This window comes from Silene latifolia, chromosome X (genome assembly GCF_048544455.1).
Source record: "Silene latifolia isolate original U9 population chromosome X, ASM4854445v1, whole genome shotgun sequence".
In the NCBI taxonomy this organism is placed as follows: domain Eukaryota; kingdom Viridiplantae; phylum Streptophyta; class Magnoliopsida; order Caryophyllales; family Caryophyllaceae; genus Silene; species Silene latifolia.
The window spans coordinates 1,198,254-1,207,829 of record NC_133537.1 but is presented as its reverse complement, the minus strand read 5'-3'; the positions used below and the strand labels follow the sequence as shown (position 1 = coordinate 1,207,829).

The window sequence follows — 9,576 nt, the reverse complement described above, 5'->3', positions numbered from 1 at the left end:
ATGAATCATCCTTTAGAACCGTCATGGAGCGGTCGCACACCTTAAAAATCAGTGCTCTATCATCCACATGTATCATTTCCCTCCATAATGCTCATACACTCTTCAATCCCAATAAATCTCATATTATTTACAATTACCTTAATCCAAGTTTTTTTTGTCTTCCTCTACTCCAAGCAACCTTTATGTTCCCCAAGTTTCAAGCCTCCCAACTAGTGCAGTCATAGGTCTCTTTCTCACATGCCGAACCATCTTAGCCGGTTCTCCATCATCTTATCCTCTATTAGCGCCACTCACCTTTTCCCCCAATCACAACGTTTCTAAGTCGATATTTCCTTGTACGGCAACAAACCCACCTCTACATACGTATCTCCGCCACATTCATCTTTTGAAAGGGACAATGTTTCACGGCCCAAACACTATGAGTTGTAAAAAAGTGCACGTGTAATTGTTGTGCGATAGAACTTACCTTTAGTCTATGTGGCATACCGTTAATCACATAAAAACTTTATGGCGCTTTTCCATTTCAACCAAACCCTCCTTTAGTTTTGTGATTCACATTCCCATCTAATCACCATCTTTCTACATAATAGATCCTAAATATCAGAAGAAATATGATCCATGAATGACAATTCCATCAACTCTTGTTCTCACTCCAATAAACTTACACCCCAAATACTCGATCTTACACCTAGTTGGCCTAAAACCTAGAGTCCTTTTCAAACTCTTCCTTCGTCTCATCGATTAGCACAATATCCTCATCAAACATCATACACCAAGAGTTGTCGTCCTAAATTGCCCTTGTCTACTTCAGTAATTTGATATCCTAATAACCCCTTACATGGAAGTCATCTGAGAAAGACTGAATAATTCATAGACTAAATCACTTGTTGAATAATTTGAACTTGGGACCAAAGGCTCGTTGAGACTCTCAACTAAAAAAAAACTAATATGGATTGTCTATGTTGGCTCTTGACACTTAATTGCAATGAAAACTATTCAAAATGGTACAAAATCATCCATAAGCCTGCCATCACTTCAATAGCTCATTTTGTGGTCCTAAACTCCATTAAACACTCTAAAATTTATGACATTGAAAACACCTTTGAAATAGCTTTCAAAGACAAATCATACGATAAAAACGTATAATGACCAAGGAAAACTCATCCGTTTATCAAAGTCACGCTCAAACAAACACGGCTCCATTGTTCGGCCAAATTCCTTTAAACTCGATACTTTTTTGGTGAAACCAATTTCATTAGAAAATAGACTTCATATGCTTTCAGCGGTATTATACATGCTTCAAGAAGAATTTTTGGATCAAAAGGTATGACCATTTAAAATTGACCTTTCAAAGCTAGGAAAACGTTAATGTCGGCTAAACGTTTTTGGATGACATATTGTGTCACATTTCTTTGCTATCGAGACAACACATTTCATCGGCTTTCCTTGTCAACCCACAACATTTGTTTGTCGACCTTATCAAGCCCACACACCTTGTTGGTCTTGATTTCCAACCAACGCTTAATTCTGGCAGACAATCATTGTAGTTCTCGTTCCATTAGCCAACAAAACTTTGTTGATCTCCACTTCTTAGCCTAATCTCTTATTTTCCTATTATAATACCCACCTCCCCAACTTCATTTTAAGCATCAAGAAGACACATCATATGAATCCTTCAAGAACCCTAGAAAATACTTCTAAGCCATAATACTAATATGATTACGGAAATTGTACAAACATAACATTGATGAAATCAAAATGGTGACAATAAATTTGGGAGAGGTACTAGAAAAGTAGAAATGTTTACAGATCTGCTACATTTTGTGACTATGTAAGGAAGCAAGACTACGTGCTGCACTCAGTCACTGTCTTCTTCCTTATACCACTTGACTCCAGTTGCTGAAACCTCTAGTACCTTCTATAAAACTATGTTGCTCTGACTCCTAAGAACTGTTTTACTGTGTTTGAATTGCACGATACAGCTCATGACTAGTTAGCTACTGCTACAACTGTTTGAGGTCAATACAGTAATTATCAAATCCATTTATGATGTTGCTTACCCATCTTGAGTTATTCACCTATCCGTGTATGTTATATATGTCTAGAAACAAGGCTCAGAAAAGGGCGATCGATGACAAGCATGTGCCTTGACAAAGTTGCTTGAGTATGCTTAACATAGCATCATCAGCAGTTTGGGTCTATCTAACACGGCCACACGATAGTTGGTCCGGAAACTTTATTGTAAATTTTCAGAAATAAGTAGCCCATCCAAACTTACACGCACAAAGTTATGCAGACATAATTCATGTTGATCATAACCAGGATGTTCAGCATTTACCAAGTTGGCGTAGGTCTTATGTGTTATTGCCCATATAGCCAAGATACTAAAGAACTTCCATGAATGTTTATTGTACACAAGTTATGAATAGAGTAACAAGATAAATATCGACTCTTTTTTCATGATGCACAATAGACTGATAGCGGATAGGAAACATCAGAAAAAGGACAAGAGCTACCTAACTAGCTTGCTGAAAACGTAGGTGTTTCTAATGTTTTCCGATAGTTTTTGTAACTTACCCATAAGCTACAGACAATATAGATAATATAAGCAGGGCAAATCAGTTAAATCAAGACAAACAGGATGCACCTTCACAGAGGAAAAACAACATACAGGCATACAGCAGCGATAGAAAGAGAAATGAACTTGCTACTTAATCATTAATGGTCAAATTGTGGAAAAATAAAAGAACGAATCATACCATCCACTTCAGATAAAGGTTGTTGCGAGACTGCAAATATCCATGTTCGTCGTGACTAATTCTAGATTTTCATATCAAATGAGATTTCTAATGCGCTCTTAATCCGTAAGCTGCATCGAAACACTGGGCATCAGAAAGGATAGCTGCTGCCTCAATAGATCTATTCATGCAGAAAGGATGCTTCTCCCCCAAATAACTGCCACATAGAGACAGGAATGCTCATAACAAAGGGTCGTCTACGAGACTTAGAATCTATCCCAACATAGCTGCAGTATCAGCAAGCGCTGCACATGATAAAATTCAGCTTATAGTACCATTCAAGTAATTCAAACAAAAAAGCATCAATAACATTTAAAGGCATCAAGTAAACTGCTACAGCAGCTACAGGCATACAGTAGGATGATTTACACACCATGCTGCCTTGCACATACATGCAACATACTACGCATGAAGTGTGAAACTATTGTTCTAGCTTCCTAAATATTCAAACAACTCACTAACAAGAAGAGCCGGCAACAAAATTGAAACAAAAAAAAAAGAAAGTAGAGTATGCCTCTAAAAAAGGACGAAATTCCAAACACAGCTGAAATCGAACAAATTACAGTTAATTAAAAGTTATATGTTCCGCTTGAGTTTAACTTGTGATTAGTACAAGAATAACAGTTAACAAACTGATGCTTTTACCGATTCCATACACAGTACACATCTGAAAGTTATATGTTCCGCTTGAGTTTAACTTGTGATTAGTACAAGAAGTCTTAAGTTGATTTGTATTTTAATATGAAATTAAAGGCGTAACAAAGCAAGGACGACAAATAAACATAACTGGAACAACATCAACATAAACCAGGCGCAACAAAGCATTAAAGACGAATTAACATAGGCTTGAACATCAACATCAAATTAAAATAGCCTTCAACAACATCAACTTAAACCAAACATTGTCAAGAAGAACATCATTTTCACATTGCTAGTTAATCAACGACCTAATCACGTATCATTAGAAGAAATCCTCAATTAAACGATTAAACTCCGCCAGTAATCGGAAATTCAACAATTTTGCCTCTTCGTTCGAATATTCTTCTTCATTCTCATCATCTTAAGTTATTCTAACATCATTAAGTGTCAAAAAATGAATTATCGCGTTATAAATCAAGCCTATCAAGTATCAACCCTAGCTACACTCATAAAAATCGCAATCAACGAAAATATTCATCAAATCAATGAACTATGCAATAAATTAAATTGATTCCGCATACGCTTAACTCATTAATTTCGTGCAATAAACAGTCAATAGAAATTATAGAAAAAATCACAAAAAAACGCAATTGAAGAACTGAAAATCAGGAATTAAACCATACGAAGCTTAATTACAATGTGCGATTGAATATGAAAGACGTAGATTGAAAGAAGCGAGAAAATTAGGAATCGATACCGAGAGATTTGAGCGAAGAATTTGGCGCGCATGTCGTATCGTGTTTTGGGAAGCATCTCTAGTTCTCTCTACTCAACAAATTTTACGTTCGGGTTTTCTACTCCGCAATTTTTAACCCTAGAAAATGTAATCTCTGTGTTAATTGTTTCTCCCTTTTCAACCGCGAAATTCAAATCCAATAGTTGGTACCGAATTTAAGGGTTTCAACTAGGGATGGCAATGGATCCAGGATCCGCTCCAGATCCGCAGGATCCGACCCGTATGGATCGGATATAGATCTTAATTTTTGGGACCCGTTAGATATGGATCGGATATGGATCCATTACTTATAAAGCGGATATAGATCTGGATCTCACCACTCAGATCCAGATCCGATCCGCAAACCCGTTTTCAATAAAAAAAAAAAAAACAAATTTTCAAATTACTGATTTACTTCACAAGTCATAAGTTTATAGGTATAAAAAAAAACAAAAGTTGGTAGTGCATGACGTAACTTAGTGATTGTTACTAGTTATGCCACTTAATTTGGCCAGTGACATTAAATTTTGTAGACTCTATGTCACTTCGTAGTTTTAAAAGATTAAGTTGAAATGCTATTGTGTGCATATAATATGCCACTGACCTAGTTTGTTTTTGGCACACTTAATATCGCATGGGTAGTTCATGTTACTTAACTTATAACACTATTGTGTTGTTTATTTTGATATTGTCTTAGATCCGCATAGGATCCATATCCTACCCGGACCCGTCGGATATGGATCTGGATCCGAGAAAATTGGACCCGTCGGATATGGATCGGATCTGGATCCAATGTGGAAAATGCGGATCTGGATCTAGATCTAGCTGGATCCGGTCCAGATCCGGCCCGTTGCCATCCCTAGTTTCAACTTTCAACTAGGTGTCTCTACCGGCACTTGGTTAGTGGCTGGTTTGTTTTGTAACTTTGTAGACTCATTTTATTTCTATGCCAGTTTATTGTCGAAAAAAAGAAAAAAAATTCAACTAGGGATGTTCGGGTATCGGTAAATCAGTTGTTCATTTGAATCGGGTTATTTAGGGTCGGTGTTGTGGCATTGTTATCATTCTTCAGGTTAAGTTGGGTTTGCGTCAAGTAATTGTCGACTCGGTTTATCGGTGATAAGTTGGGTTGGGTTTATCATTGAATCAGTTTTTAGTATATTGTGACCTTGAGTTTGGAATAGTGGTTTCTTTATTTCTTATTGGATCATTCGTAAAGTAATTACATTATCGGATCATATGTCATCCCAAATCGATTTTAGTTTGGTTGGTTTGAGATTATTCACAAATTATTGTATGAGACAATCTTTATGAGAATTTGTTGCGGGGAAGTAGCAAATAAGCCCCAAACGTTTGTCAATATGTGCAATTTATTCCCATCTCTTTCTTTTAGTGCAAATTCACCTCTCCAGTTATAACTTATGTGCAATTAAGCCCACACAAAATTTTCAGGTCAATTTCTCGCAGAAGAAAAAAGACATGATTCGAAATATTTGCAACCTCAACACAAATTTTATTGAGATTGGGTTGCTAATTATAATACAGCCTTGTAAAGAAGGAGGTTGTCAAGAGTTAAGATATTGGGCTTTTCATTTTCTTCTCTACGACATCGGTATAATGAGTCATTGGGCTCCTAAACCTTCTTCTAACATTTATTTCAACAGGTTTCAGGTCCACTCAAATATTAAGCTTCATGGCTCAATAAATTGTTGGAAAGCTCCTAATAAAAAAGGTTATTGAAATTTCATATACAAACTTTACAATCTATCTATTCATTCTTAATTCTTCCTAGAGGCGGCAATCATTGACACGACCCGAAAACACAACACGAATCCGACACGAAGTTAGCGGGTTAGGATTAAGATGTTGTGACCCATTTAAGTAATTGGGTTGACACGACACGACACGAAACTTAAATGGGTCGGGTTAGGGTTGATGTCTTTTGACACGAACCCGACACGAATAACTTATTTATTTAAAATTGTCATAATATAATTGGCTTTAGTCAATAATTCAACAAAACAACTTAAAAATTAGCATTTTTATTCATCATTTTTGGGATAATATGGTTATAAAGCGTAGCTTATTGCATTAGTTTATTGGGTTAAACGGGCTAAGTGGGTTAAGTGGGTTAAAATGACCTTCTTAAAGATAAATGGGTTAAACAGGTCGGGTTGGGTTATAGAAAAATTAAGTGAGTCAGGTTAAGGTTGAGACAAATGACCCATTTATGTAATTGGGTCGGGTTAGGGTCGAGGTAGTTGTGAGTTGTGACCAGTTTAATATTGACACGAACACGAACACGACACGGCCTAATCTATTTGTCAGGTCTAATTCTACCTATGCTTTGGTCAATTATTTACCTATTTCATTTTCCGATGTCTCAATCAATTGTTTACCTTTTTATTTACGGAATGTCTTTGATAGATAGCTCGATCATCTACACTCAACTTGATCCACTTGTCATCCAATTATTCGTCTATCCCTATTTTCTTGGTCTTTGAACCAAAACCAAAGATAAACAAATGACCGGGGCGGAGTGAAGATTATTTTTTAGGTTTTTCTATATGGTAGTCCTGTTTTTCAAATTTTGCGTTGTAACTCTCGTTTTTTAAAATTATCATTGATGCCCCTAAACTTAGTAAATAGTTCTTAAAATAGCCAAATTACAAAAAAAAAAAAAATACATAGCAAAATTTTGAAAACGAAATACGTTTGTGATTGAGTAAACAATATTTACATTAATGTATGACAAACTATATACAAAAAGTGCATAAATAAACATTTAAAAGAGACTTGAGTGGAGTTTTTTTTTAGTATTTTAAGTTTTTTAATAACTTCGGGAGGACTAGTGATATTTTTGAAAATCGAGGGATAACACATAAAATTCGAAAAAATCAAAATGGCACCAAGTAGAAAAACACTTTTTTTTTATTATTTTATTCACTCAAAAACTAGTACAACTCACCCAACCCCCCCCCCAAAGAAACCCCAACCCCTCCCTCCAACTGCGTCGCCTTACCGTCTATGACCGACCATCCTCGATCCTTCCCTCAAGTTGCGACGTTGTACCGCCTACAACCACCCAACCCTCATTCCATAAGCCCCACGCACCCCCTCTTGCACCCTCTTGTCCCTCGCCCACCAACCACCTAGACATCAAAGTTAAAAATTCAAACAATTTTGATAACTTTATAATGTTATTAAATCATTCAAATAAATATTTAATCATAAAACTGTATTAACTATTTCACTAATAATATTCCATATTGTTTTTCTACTGTTTTTTTAATTTTTAATTTAACACTCAAATTGACTTTCTGATTCATATGGATAATTAGAATGTTTTTCATTGCAAGTTTTGCAACAAACAACTTTACTAAATTCACATAACTTATTTCAATAGTTATTTCGTAAGACGGTCTTATTTAATTAAAAAAAAAAACTCATTTATTAACACTAAATGAGTAGATTTCTTATAAAAATGGATTGTCTTACTTTATAGGGTTGTTTGGTTACCCATTTAAAAACACAGGAATTTAAATTCATGTAAGGCCCTGTTCTTTCTGGCTTATTTTCAACTCATTTCAATTTGATTCAGCTCAACTTATTCGGATTCAGCTCACTCCATTCGATTCAAATTCACTCAATTAATTGATTCAAATTACTCCACTAAATTCAGCCAATTTCAATTTTGCGAATCTTAAACTTAATTATTATTATTATTATTATTATTACTATTATTATTATTATTATTATTATATTTATTAATATTATTAATATTATTATTATTATTATTATTATTATTATATTATTATTATTATTATTATTACTATTATTATTATTATTAATAATAATAATTAATCATCTTCATTATTGTTATTATTATGAATAGTATGGTTATTAAAATCAATAATATTCATATTAATATAATTAATACTATTACTATTATTATTATTAATATGAATATGAATATTAATTAATAATATTAATAATATTAATAACATTGTTAATTTTAATATTACTATTATTAATAACTAATTAATTTTTCATATATAAACTTTACTCTTTCACGTACACTTTTTCATAACGCTCTATTTTGTACCCTTTTCACCTAAAACTGAACCAAGTGAACTCTTAAATCAATATTTTCCCCTAAAACTTAATTTAATTGTTCAAATGACTTAAAACATACAAGATGGATTCTAATTTATCAAATAATAAATTAATTTACTTGTTATCAATTATTAATATTATTTGTTGAGTTTTAAATAATCAACCAAATTTTATTTATTTGTTAAAGATGAAATTAGGGTCTGCCGATTTTTATTTATATAATTAATTAAATTAGGATTGTTGGTGCTTCATGGTGGCTACCTAATCAGTCAAATTAGGATGATAAATTGCTAGACTTTGAACATCAATCTAGCAAATCGGTGCTCCATTATTTCACCTAATTAGATTGATGGTGAACCGTGGTTAATGGTGACTACCTAGTTAATCACTCAAATTAGTATAATTACTATTATTATTATTATTATTATTATTATTATTATTATTATTATTATTATTATTATTATTATTATCATTATTATTAATAATAACTATAATAATAATAATAATAATAATTTATTATTATTATTATTATTATAATAATAATAATTTATTATTATTATTATTATTTATTATTATTATTATTATTATTATTATTATTATAGTTATTATTAATAATAATGATAATAATAATAATAATAATAATAATAATAACAATAATAATAATAATAATAATTATTATTATTATTATTTAATTATTGTTATTGTTATTGTTATTGTTATTGTTATTATTATTATTATTATTATTATTATTATTATTATTATTATTATTATTATTATTATTATTATTATTATTATTATTATTATTATTATTTCGATTCAATTCAAACTTCAATCAACTCCATTGATTGATTGATTGATTCGGCTCACTCCATTTAGTTTATTCACCAAATTTCAATTCAATTGATTCGATTGACTTCATTGATTGATTGATTCAAAGACTAAAAAGTCAGAAAGAACAGGGCCTAAATCCCAAAATTGATAGATTGTTTGGTACCCCAATTCACATGAATTGGAGTTCTCATGAATTTCAATTCTTATATGATAGAAGTTGCTTACCTACGCCCCCATAAGTAAGTAGGATTGTAGGAATGCTTACATAAATTGTTCTTTCCTTCATGGCAACCAAATAATATTTTGTAATTCACATGAATTATAAAATCATGTGTGTTTTTTTTTTTACTTTTTAGGCACTACAAATTCACACAGGCAACCAAACGACTCCTATAATTTGTGACATCCAATAGTTAT

General features: G+C 32.6%; 1 long non-coding RNA gene across 1 annotated transcript; it reads right to left on the bottom strand.

The window, feature by feature from the left end:
* Nucleotides 1-2,687: 2,687 nt before the first annotated feature.
* LOC141622145 (uncharacterized) lies at nt 2,688-4,322 on the bottom strand. The gene is made up of 2 exons (XR_012532881.1): nt 4,195-4,322; nt 2,688-3,043 (listed from the first exon to the last, which is right to left on the bottom strand). It is a non-coding gene; the product is annotated as an uncharacterized LOC141622145 (long non-coding RNA).
* Between the last annotated feature and the right edge of the window lie 5,254 nt (nt 4,323-9,576).